Here is a 23424-nt window from a genome sequence, read left to right as displayed (position 1 = left end):
TAGTACTGCTTTTGCAATATCCCATAGGTTTTGCTAAGTTATATTTGTATTTCATATATTTCAAGGAATTTTGGTTTCCTGCTTTATTTTTTCTTTGGCTCACTGGTCATTCGGGACATGTTGCTTTATTTACATGATTTTGCATAGTTTCCATACTTCTGTTTATTGTCAATTTCTTATTTTATTCCATCATGGTCTGAAAATATATTTGATATGATTTCAGTCTGTTTAAATTTGTTGAGGCTTAATTTTTGACTTAACACAGGTTCTATCCTGTGGAATGAGTCGTGTGCTGAAAATAATGTATATTCTGCTGTTAGATGAAATGCTCTGCATATGTCTATCAAGTCCATTTGATCTAATGTTTTGTTTAAATACAGTATTTCGTGGCTGTTTCTTTGTAAGATGATCTGTCCAATACTGAGAGATGCATGTTAAAGTCCCCAACTTTTACTGTGTTTGGGTTTAATTCTCCCCTTAGATCCAATAACAGTTGCTTTACATATCTGGGTGCTCCAATTTTGGGTGCATAGATATTTATGATTGTTGTATCTTCTTGTTGCATTGATCCTTTTATCATTATATAATGTCCATCTTTGTCTTTTTTATACTTCTCGGTTTGAAGTCTATTTCATCTGATATAGTTATGGCAACTCTGGCACATTTTTGTTTCCATTTGCGTGAAATGTCTTTTCCATCCTTTCATTATTAATCTATGTGTGTCTTTGCAACTGAAGTGAATTTCTTGCAGGTAGCATATAGTTGGGTCTAGTTTTTTATCCATTCAGCCAGACTATATTTTTTAAGTGGGGAATTTAGTTCATTTACATTAAAGGTTGTTATTGAAAGTAATTGCCTTATTCCTGCCATTTTATTAATTTCTCTATGTTTGTTTTATATTTCTTATGTTCCTTCCTCTCCCTCTTATTGTTTATCTTCTCTGTTGAGTATTTTTTTGCAGTGATAAAATACATTTTTGTTTTTGTATGCTTTTACATTGCTGTTTAGTATGGTTTTGTTTCCATTAGAAAAACTCTGTTAAGCATTTCTTGTAAGGCAGCCCTAATGGTAAACTCTCTCAGTTTTTGTTTGTCTGAGAAAGACTTTATCTCTGCTTTATTTGTAAAGGATAATTTTGCTGAGCATAGCACAAGGGTACTTCAAAACGTTTATGGAGAAATGGAATTGAAAGATAGTACAAATCTTTCCATAAACTTTTTGAAGACCTCTCCTACTCTTGGATGGCAGTTAATCTTTTCCTTCCAGAATTTTGAATATGTCATCCCCCTGTCTCCTGGCTCATAAGGTTTATGTTTAAAAATTCATTGATAGTCTGATGAGGATTACCACATAAGTGGTGATTTTCTTTTCTCTTGTTGCTCTTCAAATTTTCTCTTTGTCAAGCAAGAAACATACATTGGGGAAAAGACTGCCTCTTCAATAAATGGTGCTGGGAAAAGTGGATATCCATATGTAAAAAAATGAAACTAGATCCATAAATCTTGCCATAAATCAAAATCAACTCAATAGGGATTAAAGAATTAAATATAAGACTTGAACTATAAAACTTTTTTTTTTATTTAAGAAACAAAATGAAGTTTATTGCTTACAGTTGGAAACTCTTAAAAGAAAACATAGGAAAAACACTTCAGGAAGCAGAACTGGGCAAAGATTTTAGGAATAAGACCAGAAATGATCAGACAACAAAAGAAAAAATAAACAAATGGGATTATATCAAATTAAAAAGATTCTGCACAGCAAAAGAAACAACTAACAGAGAGAAAAGACAACCTACAGAATGGAAGAAAATATCTGCAGACTATGCATCCAACAAGGGATTAATATTCAGAATATACAAAGACCTTAACAGTAAAAAAAAACAAATAACCCATTTGAAAAATGGGAAAAAGAGTTGAATAGACATTTCTCAAAGGAAAATATACACATAGCCAACAGTCACATGAAGAAATGCTCAACATCACTAACCATCAGGAAAATGAAAATTAAAAGTACATTGAGATATCATCACACACCGGTTAGACTGGCCATTATCAAAAAGACAGAGAATAACAAATGCTCATGAGGATGTGGAGAAAGGAGAACCCTCCTCCACTGTTGGTGGGGCTGTAGATTACAGTATAAATATTTCTCAAACAACTACAGATGGAACTGCCATACGGTCTATCAGTCCCACTGCTGGAGGTATACACAAAAGAATGGAAATCACCTGGACTCCCATGTTTATTGCAGTTCTATCTACAGTAGCCAAGAGTTGGAACCAACCTAAATGTCCATCAGTTAAAGACTGGATAAGGAAAATGTGGTATAGATGCACAACAGAATACTGCTCTGCCATAAAAAAATAATTCTGCCATTTTCAGCAACATGTTTAAACTTAGAGAAATTTATGTTAAGTAAAATAAGCCAGGTTTAGAAATAAAAATACAGCATGTCCTCCCTCATAAGTGGGAGATTAAAAAATAAATAAACAAATAAAAAAAGAAAGAAAGAAAGATACAACAATCATAATAATTCCTTGAAAGTTTCTAAAGTAGAGAATGGAACTGAGGCTACCATAGGAAGGAAAGGGGAGGGAGAGAGGGGTAAGTGAGAAATTGGTAAAGGTCTACTAAATATGATTACATTGTGTCATGCTGAATATACTGATTACCTAATCTGAGCATCATATATTGCACACAGGTATTGATGTTCAACTCTGTACCCCACAGATATGTACAATCTATTATTTCAATAAAAAAATAAAAATAAAACAAAATTCTTTCTTTGTCCTTGACTTTAGACAATTTGGTTGTAATGTGTCTCTTCAGGTTTGCTGATTCTTTTTCATGCTTGATTGAGTCTGCTATTTGAGTCCTCTTAAATTTTTTAGTGTAGTTATTGTATTTTTTAGCTGTAGAATTTCTGTTTGATTCTTTTATTTTTATTTTTTTCTCTTTGTTGAGCTACTTATTTTGTTCATGTATTGTATTTCTAATTGTTTAGTTTTCTATACACATTCTCCTACAGCTGACTGAATTTCAGGATGATGATTTTGAATTCTTTGCCAGGCAATTTGCAGATCTCAGTTTCTTTGGGGTTGGTTACTAGAAAATTATTGTGTTTATTTAGTGGCATAATATTTCTAGGTTATTTTTCTACTCTTTTCTGCACATTTGAGGGAAGAGTCATTGGAAAGGATGGAGGATTGGGTTTTCTCAGCCTTTAAGAACTGGTTTCAGTGGGAAAAAACCTTCATCTAGGGGTGGGTACAATGGTGCCAGCTGGGTGGCGTGCAGCATTTTCAGCTCCAGGGAGGGAGCAGTGAGTAGTTTCCATGAAGCAACATCCATTGAGGTTAGCGTTGGTGAAGATTATGGGAGTCCTTGGCAGTCAAGGCTATAATCATTCATGAATGGTGGCAAGCGTTATTGTGGCGTTGGGTGGTGAAGGCTGCTGAAGTTCTTCTGTTCTCCTTTTCCCTTCAGGGAGATGTTGCCTTCCAGAGGATCCAACATGAAGATGCACTTGCAGTGGCAGCAGTACGAGTATCTTATGTGTCGACACACAGAGGAGCTGTGGAGTCAGGGTTGGAAACATGGGCAAGTGTTGAGTGACCGTGTCTCTGGGGTTCAGGGCTCAGGCTCATCTGACATGGCAGTGGCACCAGTCCTTGAGATGCAGATGTGCCTGCTGTGGTGGTGGTGCCAGTATCCAGGGTGTGGGTGCATGCAGAGTGGCTACAGAGTCAGGGTCCAGGACGTGAGTATGCATGGAGTGACTGCGGCTTCATTGACTGCACTTGCACACAGTTGAGGGTAGGGAGAGGAATGGGGAAGTGTGGGACAGCCACAATAGTTATTGAGGTCCTCCACAGTGCAAGTTGCTGGTGTCTTCTGTGAAACACGCCACTGAAGACTATGGTGGCATCCATCACATGACTGATACTGGTATTCCCTGCCCTTCTCAGTTTCTAGTCATCTCCGTATGTCTTAGCTATTCCCATCTACCCAGCTATCTGTGTGGGGTGAAATTAAAAAAGGTCCTGTAGCCAGTGACCCCAAATTTGGGAAAGTGAGTTGCTCCCCCTGCTCTTCTTTTCACTGTCAGGGGAACTCTCAACCTGAGGAGTTCCCTGTCACTGATCAGCTGTAATGGTTTGGGGGATGGGATGGTGCAGGCAAAATAAAACCGTTCTTTCTATGCTTTCTGTGTAGTTTTACTTGTCTGCTATGTTGCTGTAGATTCTTAACTGGACTCCTGAGCTCTCCCAGAGCTATTTTCACTGGTAGCTGTCTAATGGTTGTTTTTGTTGTGGGAGAACGAAGGCTGGAATCCCCTACTCTGCCATCTCACTGACATCATGCCCCTACATCAGTTATTTATGCAGCTTACTTTCACGCTACAAACACATTTTACCAAACCAAAAAAACCCCAAGAGATTAAATCAGCTAATTTTCAAAGTGCCTAGCATATTATATGGATACTTAACCAAACTAAAATCACATTTAATTCAAACCACATGTGTCTAACTACCACATTGACCTGTGAAATACTTGAGGGAACATGGTATGTTTTATATATTTTTGTATTCTCAATATCTAGTTTACTACCTATCTCGTAAGAATCGGTAGATGTGTATTTGATAAACACATGTAAGAGGGACAGAAGGAAAAGTAGGAGGAAGATGAGAAAAATGTAGGGACACATATTATAAACATTATAATTTGTTCCTTTTTAAGTGACAATTGATGCACTTTTTTTTCTATGCCACTAACTTTGGCATCATTTAGGTGTAGTGGGGATAATATATTCTAGGAGATAAAACCAATACACTTTGTTTTTGATAATCCTTAGTTTGAAGTTGTTCAAATGCTTCCATATTGAGTCAGCTTCCATGAAAACACATATAGAATTAATTCTTGGTATATAAACAATACTGCTTCTACCAATTATGGCTAGCGATAGTGTTAACTCACATTAACAGAAAGAAGACGTAATCTAAGAGGCATTTTAGCTAAACAAATGGAATAAAAATAAAATTACAACTTTTTTTCTGGTAGGTCTGGGAAGGAGAGAGACAAAGAGAAGCACTGGAGTGCCAATGTCTGATGCCTGTAGTAGCTGAATTTTCAGAGGAACGGAGCAAAATTGAACATATTGAGGAAAAACCAAGAAGTGCTTGTGCCTTTCCCCTTCTCTGGAACTCTGGCTGGATTATATTATGCACAGTGGTCTCATGCAAGCACAGGGAAGCCACAGTATACTAAAAAGTGGCAGTGAACAATGGTGGGCTACAGAGGGCCTGGCCTAAATTTTCTCTTTTGAACCTTGCTTGCCCCCTTTTGGCACAAAACCAGCCAGAAATTTCTACATGATCCACAACAGAGGAAAAATTTAGCTTAATTGAGAGCCTGATGACCTAACCAGGGTTTCCATAGTGACAGATGATCTAAAATCCGTATAGGCCATGAAGAGGCAAACTAGCTGCAGACTGGATAGAAAATGCGACTAGCTTCAGAGTGGTGTACAGCACCATCAAGGGCAAAGATAGAGATCAGTCACAGGGAAGACCACTTTCCTGAATTCAATTAAAAGAAAAGACCACAGTTTCACCAGGTGCAATCTTTATCATTTGACATAGTTGCAGGCCAGACCAACCAGGCTACAGCAGGTATCAGAAATTATCCAGATAGCAGACTGATCTGAGGATGTTCTCTTTCCCATTTTCTGCCACAGATACTGGAACCCTGTTTTATATCTCTCAGATCATAAAAGGACTACAGGGAAGGGAAGGAGACCTGATACAGAGTGAATGCTTTTGAAAGACTGAATTACCCAAATGAGGCTGCCTTAAATAAGAGATGTTGCTAATTTATATTTTTATAAATTCTCAGTTGACCTCTACTCCACCACCTGACTACAGTCTGGATTGGAAGATCAGGAGGCAAAACTAACACAATTACAGAAAATACAGGAGGTTCCTTGCATAAATTTGTGACTCTGCTATGTATGTCATACTTTGACAATATTTTTGTATTTTGAAACTCTACCTAAACCAAAGTTATCTCTTTTCTTATTAATCTGTTTTCAATCCTCCAAAAAGTCTTTATCATCTTTTGTACCCTGTCACATGCCTTGTACAACTCAATTTACAATTATTGAGTTGGGCACTGTTATGAAATGAATTGCATACCCCTGAAAGATTTTAAAGTTCTAATCCATCAGTACTGGTGAATTTTACCTCATTTGGAAATAGAGTCTTTTGTAGATGATCAAGTTAAGATAAGATCATTAGTATGGGTCCTAATCCACCATGGCAGTGTCCTTTTTAAAAAAGCAATATATGAACCCAGTGAGACTGCTGTGTGAAGAGTTATGTTGCCACAAACCAGAGAACTAGCAGAAGCAAGGTGAGAGCCTGGATAGATCCTCCCCTAGCACCTTCAGAGGGAGCACAGCCCTGAGGATACCTTAGTCTCAGACTTCTAGCCTCCAGAACTCTGAGAAAATAAATTTCTGTTGTTTAAGCCACTCAATGTGTGGCACATTTTTATGTCAGCCCCCAGAAAAATAATATAGATGCTGTGCTAAGCAGTATCAGTGTATTCAAAGAAACTGGGGTTATAAAATAAATGCATGAGGGAAGTTTTACCTTTGTTTATTTTCAGTAATAGTGTTAGTTTTATATTATTTACTATTAATATTATTTGATTATAATGATAGCTATTATTATGTTTTCTTTTTATGATAAATATAGTTGACAATACACATAGGCATGAATTAAACCAACAAATATAGTGATGAGTGTTGAAGGCACCCTGTACTTTCCTTATCTTAACACTGGTCAAATCATATTTAGTGATTACTTTAATGCCTACTTTCTCTTGTGTATCATAAGGCTATTGCATATATTCTCTACTACAATTTTTCAATGCTGTAGTAGTTTCCTGTGGTTCCTATAACAAATTACCAGAAACGTGATGGCTTAGAAAAACAGAAGTTTATTTTCTCAGTTCTGGAAGCTAGATGTCTGAAATCAAGGTGTCAGAGGCCTGTGCTCCTCCCAAAGGCTCCTGAGAACAATCCATCCTTGCTGCTTCTGGCTTCTGGCAGCTCCGGACATTCTTCAGCCTATATTAGCATAACTCCAATCTCTGCTGCCTCCTACTTCATTTGGTCTTTTCTGCCCTCTTTTTCTCTTCTCTCTGTGTCTTCTCTTCTTCTTATAAGGACGATTGTTATTGAATCTAGAGCTTGCCGGGTTTATCTAGGGTAGTTCCATGGGTACAAATTTTAGGGTATCCTGCAGTTCATTTTTTTTTTTCCTGAGATGAAGTGATACCTGTAATGTCAGGTAATAATATGTACAAGTTTATAGGACTGTGGAATATGCTGTAATCTGAGGTGAGAAGAAGAAACACAAATTAAACTAGAATAGAATTGGTTAGAATTAGATATTTTAGCCAAATCATTTAGAATATGTTGTCTTGATCTATGACATATTACATTTTATGCTATGAGAAAAATTTTCCAGCTACTATTTAAACCTAGCCTTTCATTCCTCACTCCATAACACCCCCGCCTCCTGTCACTTGAATTGTGTCTGGCTTGGCTTGCCGTCAGGAGAGAAAATCAGGCAGCAGCATGAGGCTCTGCTGGGACTGCCAGAGAGAGAAATAGTGATGAGAGTGTCAGAAACTTTCATTTTCTTCTTTAGAGTAATGTGATCGAGGGCTTTTCACCTAGAAAATATATAATACAAGCATAAGAAACAACACAACACGAAATAGTCTCAAAATTTGTTTAGTAAGAAGTGATACAGCAGTAAACTTCAGAGTTGTTGAAAAATACCTTTTTGAAAAAACCAAACATAAAGTTGATAAAAAATGATTTTGGAGATCAATAATTCATAACTACTGCATTGACTGTCTTGTGTCTTATAGTAATGACAAGAAATGTAAATACAGTTACCTCGATATAAGAGTAAATGTGTGACTTCTAAAATTTTAATCCTCTTTATCAGTGTCTTGATTTGTCTCCTCTAAAATTTTCTTTTTAATTCTCTATATTGCTCTTGTAAACACATATTTTTGATCATTGAAATGTGTACTAGTTTATTTTGTTATGTAAGTTGACTTAAACCATAGTAGTAGAAGAAGCTTTCAAAATTATCTTATATGGTAGTTGTGTTCATCTTGAAAATGAAGATTCTTTTGTTACTCTGCTATTAAAGGTAATAAATGGAAACAATATGTATCAATTTTCAATAGAAATGCTTAAAGTGGCAATCTGAAAAATATAGTAAAAAACTGGAGAAGTAATTAATAATTAAGTATATAGAAAGATAATATATTTAAATATATAGAATAAGATCTTAATTAATGTTATTTCCAGAGGCATGTCATTTAGATGACTATATGGAGTTGTCACAGCTCAAATAAAAATATGCCCAAAGCAACCATTTTCTGAAAGTCATGTTTCAGTGTCAACTAGAGCTGAATGTCTGATGTTGTGACATCACTTCAGGCAATCTCTCACGAAGGACTGTAATAACATGGCAGCTTTGTGCAGTCCTGAATCCCTGTAGGAAAGTCAGGTGTCAGGATGATATGCATGCTCGTACAACCAGGAAGTCAGATTACTCTCATGTCCAAGCTTACCCATACTAGAAAATATTACGCTAAAAATTCAGTGCAAAACTGTAAAATGAGTAAGGCATATTTTAGGAAAAGTAATTTGATAGCTACTTTTCTTACAGACTTCTCCCAAATCATTTCATGTTTAACTGTATTACATTGTGAGAGCCAAACAACATGCAGAGAACAATCTAATTCTCCCAGGTAGCTATTAAATAATACAAACAAAAAAGAAAACGCTCATCATCTTTGCCAATATCCTCTAGGAAAAAAGGTCATGTGTGCCCCACTAGAAATATGAATGTAATCTCTGTCAAATGCACCTAAAATAATTCACTCATTTAAATAAAACTAAAAACAAGCAAACAAAAAATGTGCTCAATAGTAGAATATAAATAACAAGTACTGACCAAAATCCCAAGGAAAGAAAACAAACACGGAGCAAACCTAAATCTTTTTTCTTCTTTTTTTCCCTTTAAGAACACAGCAAGGCATTTAAATTTGCTTAGCCAAGACATTGAGACTTAATTCTTTCTGTCATTTCATTTCTCTCATTTATTCTGCCTGCCCCGGGGCTTTTTTTCCCTTCTATGTTCTACAAAAAAGTAAAATTAAATATAAGATTTGTTTCCTCATACATAAAGAAAAATATACATGGACACATTTACTCATTTCCAACTATTTTCTAATTTTTTGCCCTTCCCCCAGTTATGCCCATAATGCATATGCATTGTTTGATAGTTTGCATATTTTTAGTCTTATCTTTCCTCTAGCACCTCCACCACAATCTCTGTGGTGACCACCAGTTCATGGTATGTACAAAATGCAGCAATGTTATCCTTACCATGGAGGATACTGCTATTATATTTCATCCCCAAAATTCACAGCACATGCCCACAGAGAGCTTTCTTGCTCTCAGGTTCCAGCTTTTGATGTCTGCAACTGTCATTCAGGAAATTGATCTGTAATACCACCAACCCGGATGTTGCCAATAATTGCCTACATGCATCTGAGAATGTCGTGCTGAACCTCATCTTCCTTTGCCCTCTAGTCTGCTTCTCCTTTGTGTTACAGCAGTATTTGCCTTAGAACCTGCTTCCTTTTACAGAACATCTCCGTGATGATAGTTAGTATTTACTTTGTCAGTGTTAGTAATTAGTTAGTTGATTTTGAAAGCATTTCAAACAGCCTTTTTTGTGTATATTCAAGTAATATCTCATCCTGCTTAAAGTTATTTTAGAATACTACTCAATGAGAGAGCTTCCTGAACATGGTGGTGAAAAGCTCAGGTGCATAAGTTGTATTTTGTATTATAGTATATACTCGTATAGTGTTTTTAATGCCCACAGGCAAAAACTTCCCCAAACTCCCCTGGGGTGAAAGCACCTGAAAAAGTTTAAATTATTCAAGGAGCACTTTCTGCATGCTGGAAAGGAACTGGGAAATTTCTAAATCTAAAAAAAGTCTAAAATCCTTTCTGAGAATTTTGTATCTTCTCTCTTAAATAAATTATTCTCTAAGCTCTCATGGATTTTTATTCTATAGTTCCCTTTCCACTTCCTTTGAAGACAAAGTTAAAGTATTATATGCATCTGTATTAATTAACTCCCAGACCAAATATTTGTAAACTGATGCATTATATAGAGAGTAGCCAATTGACCATATGCAATGAGTAGTTGTCCATATGCATTGTCATGTAACAATTTTCCCAATATAACAGGAAATTAATGTTTACTTTATTGATTTTTAATATGTATAACAGGCTATAGGTAAATAGCAGAAAAAAAATAAAGCAAAAAAGAAAAAGCTTAAATGATCAATTTTTGCACTGTAACCAGGATGCCTTGATTTATTTTGATTTATATCTATACATCTTTATCTATGTCTATCTATCTATCTAATATGCCTGTTATGCTGCATAATTACCCTGAAATGTCCATGTCCTAATACCCATCACCTGTGAATATATTAGTTCACATGGCAAAAGAACTTTGCAGATGTAAATGAATTAAGGACTTTGATTATCCTACATTAAGTGGATTATGGTCCTACCTCATTTTTTTGTGCTTTATGTTATTGTGCTTCACAAATATTGCACTTTTACAGAAGGTTTGTGGCAACTCTGCATTGACTGAGTTTACTGGTGCCATATTTTGAATAGCATATGCTCACTTTGTGTCTCTGTGTCATTTTTTGTTAATTCTCTCAATATTTCAAACATTTTTATTATGATGATATCTGTTATGGTGATCTGTTATCATTGATCTCTGATGTTACTATTGTAAAGATTTTGAGGCATCATGAACCATGCCAACATAAGGCAGCAGACTTATTAAATGTGGAGTATGTTCTGACCACTCCACTGACCAGCCGTTCCCTCACCTTTCTCCCTTTGCTTGGACCTTCCTATTCTCTTAGACAATAACAATAAATGAAACAATACTGAAAGTAGGCCAATTAATAACCCTACAATGGCCTCTAATTGTTCAAGTAAAAGGAAGAGTTGCAGATCAAACCAGCCACAACATTCCCATAAGCCATTGCCTAATCCAGAGCAAGGTATTAACTTTCTTCAATTCTACGATGGATGAGAGAAGTGAAAAAGTGCAGAAGAAAAATTTGAAGCTAGCATAGGTTGTTTCACAAAGTTTAAGGAATGAAGCCATCTCATATACAAGTGCAATAGGAAGCAGCAAGTTCTGATGTAGAAGCAGCTGCAAGTGTTCCAGAAGATCTAGCTAAGATAATTGATGAAGGTTGCTACATTGAACAACAGATTTTCAATGTAAATGCCATTTAGCACTTTCATAGCTAAAGAGAAGTCAACGCTTGTCTTCACAAGACAGGCTTGCTCTCTTGCTAGGGGCTAACATAGCTGGTTACTTTAAGTTGAATGCTCATTTACCATTCAAAAAGTCTATGGACCTTAAGAATTATGCTAAATCTACTCTGCTTGTACTCTGTAAATGAAATAACAAAGCCCAAATGACAACACATCTGTTTACAGCAAAGTTTACTGAATATTAAGCCCAATGTTGAGACCTGCTGCTCATAAAAGGAGATTGCTTTCAGAATATTAGTGCTCATTGAAGATGCACCTGGTGACACAGGAACTCTGATGGAGATGTACAAGGAGAATAAGGTTGTTTTCATGCCCGCTTCCTTTATGAAGCCTTTGGATAAAGGAGTATTTGGTCTTTCAAGTCTTACGATTTAAGAAATGTATTTTGTAAGGCTATAGCTAAAACAGGTAGCAATTTCTCTGGTGGACCTTGACAAAGTAAATTGAAAATCTTCTAGAAAAGACTCAGTATTCTAGATGCCACTAGGAACATTTGTGATTCGTGGGAAGAGATCAAAATATTAACAGGAGTTGGAAGGAGTTGATTCTAACCCTCCTGGATGATTTTGAGGGATTCAAGACTTCAGTGGAGGAAATAACTGAAGATGTGATGGATACAGCAAGAGAACTAGAATTAGAAGTGGACCCTGTTGATGTGACAAAAATTGGTGCAATATCACGATAAAATTTACACAGATGAGTAGTGCTTCTTATGGATGAGCAAAGAAATCAGATTCTAGATATGGAAACTGCTTCTGGTGAAGATTCTGTGAATATTGTTGAAACAACAGAAAAGATTTTAGAATATTGCATAAACTTAGTTGATAAAGCAGTGGCAGATTTGAAAAGACTGTCTCTAATTTTGAAAAAAAAAGTTCTACTGTGGGTAAAATGCTATCAAGCAGAATCACATGCTACAGAAAAATCTTTTATGAAAGGTAGAGTCAGTTGATGCAGCAAACTTCTCTGTCGTCTCATTTTAAGATATTGTTACAGCCATCCCAACCTTCAACAACCACTAACCTGGATCAGTCAGCAACCATCATCATTGAGGAAAGACTCTCCACCAGCAGAAAGATTACAGATTACTAAAGGTCAGATGATCATTAGCATTTTTTAGCAATAAAGTATTTTTATATTAAGGTATGTACATTTTCTTTTAGACATAATGCTACTTCACCATTAATGGATAAAAATATAGTGTAAATATAACTTTGTTTACACTGGAATACCAAAAAAATTGTGTGACTAGCTTTATTGTGATATTTGCTTTATGGTGGTGGTCTGGAACTGAACCTGAAATATCTCTGAGCTATCTGTGCCTGGAGGGGCCCTTTGTAACACAATCGTCCTTATATGAGGGAGGAATGAGAGTAAATCATGGAAGGATGTCATAATGGAAGCAGAGTCAGAATGAATTTTGAAGATGTTATGCTGCTGTCTTTGAAGATGGAAGACAGGCCACATGCCAAGGAGTGCAGGCAGCCTCTAGCAGCTAAAAACTGCAAAGAAATGAATTCTCTCCACAGCCTCAAGGGGAAACGCATCCCTGAAGACTCATTGTAGATTTCTGACCAGAAGAAATTTAAGATAACACATTTGTGTTGTGTTGAGCCATTATGTTTATACTACTTCTTTACAGCAGCAATAGGTAACTACATATGTGAACATATAAATATCTGTGTGTATAGATAGATATATGCATGTATGTGTGTATCTTCACAGAGTATGCAAAGACAAAAATGGTAAAGTAATCCTTGCAAAGATTTGCAGGCTTTCTCCCTGCCATTTGGACTTTAGATGATCTGGGTGGCCCAAGAATTCTCAAGCATTAAAATTGGTTTAAGGGGGCAAAGACTGGCAAATTCTATTGTACCAAATAGAATTTAATAAAATTACTATCTGAAGGAAGATATATTAAAACAATCATTTAATTATCCCAAAAAATGTTTTTCTAAGTACAAAGTCTAACAAAGACAGTGATAATCAGAAACATAAGGAAACACCCTTGAATAATGTCAATAGAGAAACAAGTTACAAGAACAATAAACCCTTCTTACCTTTAAACTTATTCTGATGTTGACATTGTTATGTAACTATATTCACAATAATCAATTATTACAAAAACACATTGTTACAATGTTTTATTCCCCAAGAGTTTTTTTTCTTTTTTCCCCAAATTATGTTTTCCATTCTTTAGATCTCTCATTAGATTCAACTTTCAATATATTTTATTCAATATATATGGTATTTTTAAAGATATTTAAATAAGTTATTTTCAGAACTTAAGCAGGAGCAAAAATGACTTTCAGATATTCTCAAATATGAATAATACTCCTAGTTCAGTTAAAATTTTGTACACAGACTTTTCCTCCTCTAGACTTTGTAAATACAAGTGCTCTTCAAAAAGTTAATGGAAAATGCATATTTTGAAAAATATATGCACAGATTTTACTTTTTTTGCACAAAATAAACTCATACTAACTTGTTATAACATGTCTGAACAGGGTCTTGTTACATATATGAAGAATAATAAAACAACAGTTTGAAAAGAGTCCCTATCAGAGCAACAAGAATTTTGCAAAAATTGAACAAAGTACAAACATCAAATTTATGGTGAAGCTTGGATGGAAGAATGGTGAAATCATTGATGCTTTACAAAAAGATGATGAGGATAATGCCCCAAAGAAATCAGCAGTTTATAAATGGATAGCTCATTTTAAGACATTATGAGGCAATGTTGAAGATGAAGCCCATAGCAGCAGACATCCACATCAATTTGTTAGGAAAAAAATTAATCTTGTTTATTCCCTAATTGAAAACGACCAACAATTAATAGCAGAAACAATAGCCAACAATAGACATCTCCACTGGTTCTGCTTACACAATTCTGATTTAAAAATTACAGTTGAACCAACTTGCTGCTCATTAGATGCCAAAACTGTTCTAACTATATCAGCTGCATGTAAGACCAGAGCTTTCAAAGAAAATTTTAACCAAGTGAGATCAAGATAGTGAAGCATTTTTTCAAAGATTTGTAACAGATGAAATGTAACATTACCAGTACAGTCCTGAAGACAAAGTGCAATCAAACCCATGGCTACCAAGAGGTGGAAGTGGTCCAGTCAAAGCCAAAGCAGACTGGTCAAGAGCAAAACTCATGGCAACAGCTTTTTGAAATACTGAAGATATTTCATCTATTGACTTTCTGCAGGGCCAAGAATGATAACTGCTTATTATGAGAGTGTTTTGAGAAAGTTAGGCGAAACTTTAGCAGAAAAATGCCCGGGAAAGCTTCACCAAAGAGTTCTTCTCCACCCTGTCAATGTTCCTACTCATTCTTCTCTTCAAACAAGGGCAATTTTGCAAGAGTTTTGATGGGAAATCATTAGGCATCCACCTACTAGTTCTGATTTGGATCATTTGGATCCTTCTGACTTCTTTTTGTTTCCTAATTTTAAAAAGGCTTTAAAGAGCACCCATTTTTCTTCAGTTAAAAGTGTAAAAAAGACTGCATTGACATGGTTAAATACCCAGTACCCTCAGTTTTCTAGGGATGGAGTAAACGGCTGGTATCATCACTAATAAAAGTATCTCAAACCTGATGGAGCTTATGTTGAGAGATAAAGTATGTATATTTATATTTTTTAATTCCATTTTTTCCATAGATTTTTTGAAGTCACCTCATATTGTTCTATAGTATGCTTTTATTTGAATTTGAGAAGAGAAAGTTTGATATTTTGCATTGCCCTTTGTTAGATACTCTGCTTCTGTGCCTGGATTTATCTGTGTTTTTTGTCTCTTTTTTTTTAACTTTAAAAACCTTTACTAAGATATGACTACACATTTTTTAATGGAATACAGGTTGTGTTCATATATTTATGTATAAAATACTTTTTCTTAGAAATGGCAGAGCCCTTCCATCACATGGTTCAGACTTAGACTCAATATTGCATTCTTAAGGAGAGCTTCCCCAAGTATATTATCTAAAAGTGCAAACCAACCTTCTCCGCTTCCAGCATTTTCTTTATTTGTTTTATTTTTCTGGTTAGCATTTATTACCTTTTAATACATGATTTACTAATTTATTATGTTTACTTTTACTAGAATTTAAGCTCCACAGGGGTAAGGAACTTAATCTATTTTACTCATTGGCATATTTTAGCATCTAAGATATTTGCTGAATAAGTGAATACATGAATGGATGGTTTTGTGAATTTCCTTATTATTTTTATATGTACATTAAAATACTCCCAAGTGGCCTTTTCATCGGAAATATTACACTTTATCTTGGAGATTTTCTGTCCATCTATAAATAGTTCTGTTTGAGGATTTGGAATACATGCAGAGATTTGGGGGCCCTTGTTCTAATATTTCATTTCAATCAAAGAGGCCAAAATAATGTTTACATTGACTAAGTTGTACTTTGTTAATTCAGGTATCCATTAACCTGTAGATGATTAGGAAGTGAGTCAGAACTGAAATTAGTCTGCCAGATTTTTAATGTCTTTGTTATTTTTATGTTATCTACCAATTAATTTACACTGTTAGTTATTTGCCTGTCTCAGGTGTCCTTGTCCAAAATTAGCTAAGTTCTGCTTCAGTTCCTTCTTGTGTAGCTGCCCAAGTGAACTAAGTGCTTGGAGCAAATTTCCCCTGAATTCACCATTGTGTAGCCTTTAGGTTCTGATGAGTTCTTAAAGATCATACTGGAATTCATCTATAATCTATAATTACTTTGTGACCTGCCTAATTGGTTTCTCAAGAGGGCTTTTGTTACTATACTTTAAGTTTTGTTACAAACACAGGTTTTTGCATTGAGATTAAAATATAATTTTTTTCAAATAATAAATATCTCAACATTCATAGCATGTGGTTTCTCAGCATTTGCTAGTTAGTATGGAAATTTTTCTTGTTTGTTATTTAAGCCCTAATCGTAATTACAATAGACATCCTAGAGCTGCATGTGCTCATGTCAGAGGTAATGAGAAGCAAATGGGACTTTCCTTTCACTGAGTACACAAGTGTATGAAATTGTCTATTTCAGCTTAAATACTTTAAATACACAACCCTAGCCTGAAACATTATATCAGACCACGTCTACATAGGATGGCAGTCAGTTTTTGTTTAGTTAATTCGTAATATATCTTCAGAGTTGTTTTTATTACTTTTCAAACCATATTGGGTTTTCATCTTTTTTAAATCTGGTAACACTCAACCACATTCCCCATTTTATCAAATAATTCAGCTTTACTTGCTAATTCTTGAGAATGAGAATCTGGTGTTAAAACATATTTACTTTTATCTTTTGCAGACATATAATCTTGTTATTTGTATGTGTTTTCTCATGTCTGAGAACACAGTTTTCTAAATTCTGACTATGGCTAATATTTTCTTCTATTCCTATTAGAGATTCAATCATAACATTATTTTGCTCAGAAATATTAAATGTTGAATCAAAATAGCTGATCATAAGTCCACATGCTTCCTATGTGATTTTATACAAGCCACTTACTGTCTTTGAACTTCAGCCCTCTTATGTGTAAAATCTACTGTTTCAACCTGATATCAAAGCTACATTCAGACACTTCATGTGGCTGCCCTGTCACTTATCCACTTATCTTCTTCTTTTTTTTTTTTTTTCCTTGTTGAATGGAATTAAGCTAAAAATGAAAGTCTCTTTACTCTGTGACGAAAGGATTATGGAAGGTTTTTAAATTAATCTTGACATTAATGTAAATGAGTAAAAAGTAAAAGAGGGGTTTTCAGATAAGAATGTTTAAAAAAATTACAAAAGGGAAGATTCATAAACATGGAAAAACAAAAAGATATATACAAAGATTTATGTGAACTCTGGAGAGTAATGGGAGGAAGGAAGTAGCATAGAATGGACAGGGAATTGTTAAAAAAATACCAACACAAATAGTTATTTTGTGTGTATTTATTGTTATTGGATGATTAAGCAAGAACATGCTCCTTCTAGGTGTTTTTTTGTTAATAGATGACTGAGAAAGCACATTTTTTAGGTGTTTCTTTCTCATGAATATAATATCTTCAAGCTTGAGACTTAAATCTTAAGGGAAACTGACCATAAAAATATATGGCTACACACAAATCTGCATGCACACACACATGCATACACATCTAAAACTAAAACAATTATAGGAAAAGTTGGGTACCATAATGACTTGCCTGGCTCTGTGCCCCAATAATCTTCCACTCTTGCAGCTGAGATAAAAACAAAACAAAATAAGACAAAACAAAAAACTCTCACCTACAACCTTGACCTCTAGGCCAAACTCTGCCATCAGTCCACTTTCTAGGATTTTATTTGCCTTGGGCTACCAGTTTGGTGGTTCAATAAAAAGGCAGCCTTGTGATTGGTTTTATTCTCTCTCATCTTGAATCTTAACTCATAAAATCGTATGTTGTGAATAGGCTGCTGTGCTAGGACTATATGTCAAGTTAGCAAACACCTACTTGATGTGAAAAAAAGCTATAAAATTAAAAAATCACATATGCTCACCTTAAAAAAAATAAACTAGTTGTCTCATATGTAGAATCTTCTGCTTTCTCCCTATTATCAATTTATATGAAAAGAGTAAATAAAAAAGAATATCAAAATAGCATTTATGGTGCCGTAATTTTCATTCTTGAAGTATCTTTTGTGAACAGGGAATTATGGATGTATAGTCCCACTTAAAAAAAAAAAAAAAAAGTGTTTTGCCCAGCTCAAAACCTGGATTCACAATAAAAGTCACATGTCCCACTTCTAATTATTTTTAATTAGATTCTGTCTTCTGTGATATATTTAAATAAACATTGGAATTACACAGTTAGGTTTTCTCTTTGTTCTGAATCATTAATAGTAAAACACAGACTGATTTCTTTCTAGTCATACTCAGTTAATATTATTAGCACCCATCCACCTGTGGAAACTTAGAAAAATGCAGATCTGCCTTTTTTTTATTGGGGGGGAGCAGGGGGAGTATGGTTGTCACTACCAGCATTTAGTGGCATTTATTGGATGGGGTTCAGGGAAGCTAAACAACCTACAAACTGTGTAGAACATCATTCATCAACAAGAACTGCTTCCCCAACTTCCTTAATTTTCAAATTTCCCTTAATTTTCTTAATTAAGATGAAGACCCCTATGGCCAAAATCAATCTACGGTATATTAAATGTTGCATTACATGCTGAATAATTAAAATTGAAGAATATGGCACCCTGGGTAACATCTTCAAAGGACTCAGACAAATTTTTGAAATTCAGAAACTTAGGGAATAACTAAGGGAACATAGATCATAGGCATAACATGTATTTTGAAATAGAAAATGTGAAGTGTGATTATGTTCTTTTAATACTAGGTTACATAGCTCTTCAATCTAAATTGGTTGAACACATTTTTTGTTCTTAAGTACTTATTGTTTAAAGAGTTTAAAATCAGAAAAAAAGGTTCTGTTTTGTCCTATAAATTGAGGGGGTTGGACCCACCAGATCTAATGTCTACCAACTCTAAGATCCTAAGCTGTTAACTTTACTTAGCAGTGGCCAATAGTGAAACTTAAAAAATAGAGAAGGGTATGATAAATATTGTTCTAAAGTGAGAAAAGCAAGCATTAGGGAAATTTAGAGGCGTAAATTGAATATTTTATCCTTTGTATTCTTTTTACTGCCTCCATAACTATTTATATTGCAATTAAACTATAAGTTCATTGTGAGCAATTTCTATAAATGTTAATGTTTCCTTTCTTGAATACAATCAGTAAATGTATTTAATAAATATTGTCAAAATAACAACATTATTTATGAAACAGTCACTTCAGTAAGTTTTTACTTTGAGAGAAAGATCTTTAGAAACATTTCATACAATACCCTTAACCACTTGGTGTTCTTTCTTTACAAAGAAGTCTTTTCCTAGTACGGTAACAAGTTTGGTTCTCACATAGAATGGCATTTTTTTTTCTTAGAAATACATTTTTAAAAGTTGTACCCATAGCAGAAATATTATACTTGCATGTATCCCTTGAAAACAGCAACTTTCACTCTCATGTACTCTGCGGTATCACAGCTGTTTTGTACATAAGCTCCAATCCTTGTTTAAAAAATAAATCTCTTTTAGCAATATATGAGTTAAAGGAAATAAAAGAATAATTACCTGGTATGATAGGCAGAATGGTCCCTCAAAAATGTCCATGCCTTAATCCATGGAACATGTGAATACATTACATAGCAAAAGAGAGTTTCTATATGTAATTTTGTTTATAGACCTTAAAGTAGGGAGATTATTCTGGATTATCTAGGTGGCTCCAATCTAATCACATGAGCCTTTAAAATCAAAGAACTTTTTCTAACTGGAGATAGAAAAGATGGAACAGAGGAAGTCAGAGGTACCAAGAATGAGAAAGATTTGATCAGACTTTCTTGGTTCTCAGATGTGGGGTCATGTTTACAAGGACCAGAGAGATGCCTCTAAGTGTTAATTGTGGCCCAACTTGCAGCCAGAAAGAAAACAATGACCCTTATCCTATGCTACATTAGATTTGGCCAACAACCTGAGTAAACTGGGAAGAAACTTATCTTTTATTTATCTTTTCATACCTCCTGAAAAGAACACAGACCAGCTCACACCTTAAGTTCAGCCTTGTGAGACTCTAAGCATAGGACTCAGTTGAACGACACTGTACCCACACATCTTACCTGGAGAAACTGTCAGATAATAAATTCATATCATTTTAAGCTGCTCAACTCATGTAGTTTCTTGTGGCAGAATAGGAAATTAATACACCTAGTGAAGCAATATCCAAGACATTCTTTTATTCTTTTTAGATCAAAGTATAATCTACTGAAAAAAATTGTGGCTTAATATCATTTATATGCCCAATATTGTATTACTTAGAAATTAAAAGGAAGAACTATAATTTACCTTCTTTCTTCATAAGGAGCTTACCATATGACCAGAGAACATAACTATATTAGTTTCCTACATAACTATAATGTTTTTCTTTTACTAAAATTTTAAACATTGTGGTGCTGATATAAAGACTTTTGTTATAAGACAGTTGTGAATTTTAAATGAGCTCATAAATGTAAAGTGCATAGCACAATGTTTGATCCATGATAAACATTATGGAAGTGTTAGCTATTATTGTAATTATGAGGCCAACATTTGATGATAAAAGAATGATCATTGTAAACTATATTGTTTGGAATAAAGTTTAAGTGAACTAGGACTTGAAATGAGTCCTGGAGAAATGATGAGAGGTCTGCTAAGCCAACGGGAGGAAAAGAGAGTGCTCCAGGTTTTGAAAATGTATGAGATAATGTGTGGGGAAATAAGTACCACCATCACAGTTCATTGAAAGCATGTCAACCTGAATAAGGTGACTCCCATTGGAGCTGGGCATGGGCAGTCTCTTAAGTGATGAAAACCATGACGACCTTCATTTTAGATTAGTTTCACTTTCTATGAAAATCTCAACAGAGGAAAAGTATATAGCCATCATTCTTATCCCACGTTTTTTGAGGTTTGAAATTCAGCTGTCCCCAGACCTAGGATGTAATAGCTTAGAAAAGCTGCAGTCTTTCTCGGCTGCCTTTGTCTCCTTGGTATTAACCACAAGCAGTAATGTTGACAGCAAGTACTAGATCATTCTGTGAGTCTCAAATGACCTCACTTCTTATGCCTATCCCACTTCCACCCATCTCGTTTTTATGAGTTGTTTTCCTTTGCAAGGGATGGAAACCCAGTTAAAAGTAACTAATGCAACACCACCACAACAAAATTGTTGGCTTATCTTAATTGAAAAGTTCAGGGGTTCAGGCACAGCAGCATCCAGTTTTTAAATCAATGAACTTAAGAATCTGTCTTTTTTTTTTCATTTGCCCATTCTGCTCTCCTCTGCATTGGAACAATTCTGTCAGATTTCTATCTTAAGGTTAGAGAGATAACCTCTAGCATTAGAAAGCTTAAATAATGTTTAAGCTTGTGATCTCAAAAAGGTGGAAAATCTCTTGATTCAATTAATATTAATCAGTGTAAAAAGATTTTGATTGGCTCATTTAGGGTTGCATGTCTAGCGTCAGTTCATGACGCTAGACATGAGACCCTAATGAGCCACTCCTTTGCTTCCCCTGCCCCCCATCAGTAGCCCCTTACATGTGCTTGGGTCATCCTAAATTACTAGTTGAACAGAGAACAGGGTTTATTATCTTTGGAATTATTTTATCTTCATTTTTCATATATTAATACTATTTTATAATTATCACAATTAGGAGTCCTTAGAAGGGCCCTGAGTGGGGAAAAACAAAACAAAACAAAACACATAGTGTTTTTATTGTGCTCTCACTCAGCAACAACAGGGAAGACTTCTGTGACCAAATGTGTAGTGGTTTCTGCTATGGACACCAACTGGGCATCCTCCAGTTTAATTTGGATGTTGTCTACCTTGATCCATAATTTCAGGTCCCACAGGTTGAGGGCTTAGTCCTATAAGACTGCCCCCACTGCAGATGCCAGTAAGCCCCAAGCTGTTTTACTTGTCCTTCTGACCAACTGGCTATAAATCAGGGTTTTCACAGACTCTTTCTTGGGTTTATTAATTGGCTAGAGCATCTGAAAGAACTTAGGGAAACACTTACTCATGTTTACTGGTTTGTTATAAAGAGCATTCCTAAGGACACATATGAAAACATGCATAGGGTGAGGTATAAAGAAAGGGACGTGGAGCATCTATGCCCTCCTTGGGCCCATCACCCTCCAGGAACTTCCACGTGTTCAGCTCTTCAGAAGCTCTTCAAACCCTGTTTTCTTGGGTTTGAATGGAAGCTTCATTACATAGGCATGACTGAAGCATGGACAATCATGTATAAATGTGATTGGACAAAATAGGCATGATGTAACACTGACTGGATAGAGATACCTTTTAAGGCCTATTTGTTCAGGTTATTCTTGATCTCTCTGAGCAGCATTTCTTCTATCCAGATATGGTGCAGGGCCCCTCCCAAAATGAGGGTCTGATTTCCTTATACATGTGTATATATATATATATAAGGGCCTGTGAATATATAATGTCACAGGACTTTATATTAAGCAGGCAGGATTCTAAAAAGGTGTGTATGGTAGGAAGAAATTGCCATGGTTTTGGATGCAAAATAATAATGAAAGTGAAGAGAAAATATAAAATACCAAAATATTATAAAGAAAAACACAAAGAAAAAATTAATTTAACAAATGGATTCAAGTACTTCCTCTGTACTCTCGGTGCAAAGGTTATGACCTTAAATGCCTCTGCCCCCTATTCCATTAAGAAGAGAGAAACACTGTGAAAGCAAGCCAGTGAATATATAGGAAAGATATCGAAACCTGGAAAAGAGGATAGTGACTGTGCTCAGCTACAAAAGTACATTTGCATCAAAATGTTCTTAATCCTACAGGCATATAATTGGTATTCTATTTTCCAAAAGTGTTTACCTAGGCTGAAATTATGATAGCAAAAATTCAATTTTAAGTCTGGGTTAACTTTTTCTCAATTATTTGCCTTTTAATTTTAAGTTGAAAAGGTGAATATCAAGAAAGAAAACTTTCTTTCACTATAATGAAGAGGGTTGGAGGGGGCACATTCTGAAGTCAGACCATACCCACTTTCATCTTCAATTAGACTTACAGGCTTTTTCTAATTTCCTCCAAAGTGCCTGCATATAGTAGGTGCTAAACCACATCTGCTGAATGGAAGCAAATGATTATATGTTCCATTGGTGTAACTCAAATAATAGCTGACATTTGGTATATCCTAAAAATGTTGTATGTGAATCCTACTTCCGTGTAAATATCCCAAGTGCAATTAATGCCACTCACTGGTATACTGGTGCCATTTTATATAAATGTAGTTCCAGAAACTCATTGCTCAGTTTGCCCTTTAATGTCAGGTAAATCACAGTATTAC

General features: G+C 35.0%; 1 pseudogene; it reads left to right on the top strand.

Annotated features, from left to right (window-relative positions):
- The first annotated feature begins 3513 nt into the window (after positions 1-3513).
- LOC134385787 (multifunctional protein CAD-like) overlaps positions 3514-23424 on the top strand; it is a 42155-nt pseudogene continuing 22244 nt past the window's right edge.

This window comes from Cynocephalus volans, chromosome 9 (genome assembly GCF_027409185.1).
Source record: "Cynocephalus volans isolate mCynVol1 chromosome 9, mCynVol1.pri, whole genome shotgun sequence".
NCBI lineage: Eukaryota > Metazoa > Chordata > Mammalia > Dermoptera > Cynocephalidae > Cynocephalus > Cynocephalus volans.
Note: the sequence above shows the minus strand (reverse complement) of the source record. Positions and strands in the feature narration are given on the sequence as shown.